Below are 633 nucleotides of genomic sequence, written 5' to 3'. Positions count from 1 at the left end.
GATTCATTCGTATTTTCACACATTGCGCGTATAACACACAACCAAGCATATCTTTACAAAAGCCGGAGTCAGACATCAAGATTTATATCAGCAGTATAAACATTGATTCCTTTTTACCCCGTTTTATTTTAATAAACTATTGATAATAAAATGCTTTCAATTTGTCTAGTGATATTTATTAACACGGAAATTAAATCGCTACTCGTTTAGTGTCAGTTATTTGGAATGATTCACTGCTCGGGAAAACTTTAATGTAAACCCCTCTAATACATTAGCGATACCTTGATTTTCATACGTATTTTCAAGTCTCCGCGACGCCATTTTTGACCGCAGGACTTTTATCATTCACAAAGTGGTGACTCCTGACTTTCATTTGCCATTAATGTATCGCTCTGACACGGTTTCGTGCTGGTGGTATTATACACTGCTTCTTAATGGTGGTTTAATTTGTGTTAACGTTTATTGTTTTTTCTTAAACTAATTCGAGTTATCCATTTAGATACAAATTTATTTTGTCCGTCTTAGCTCCATCATGGCTATATTGAATGAGTAATGAATTTTAACGGAACTTCTATCAATAAAACTTACTCATATAACGCTACATAAAGCATTAAAGAAATAACAAAATAGACA

This window comes from Mya arenaria, chromosome 4, assembly GCF_026914265.1.
Source record: "Mya arenaria isolate MELC-2E11 chromosome 4, ASM2691426v1".
NCBI classification, from domain to species: domain Eukaryota; kingdom Metazoa; phylum Mollusca; class Bivalvia; order Myida; family Myidae; genus Mya; species Mya arenaria.
The sequence above is the reverse complement of the archived record's forward strand: the minus strand, read 5'-3'. Positions refer to the sequence as shown.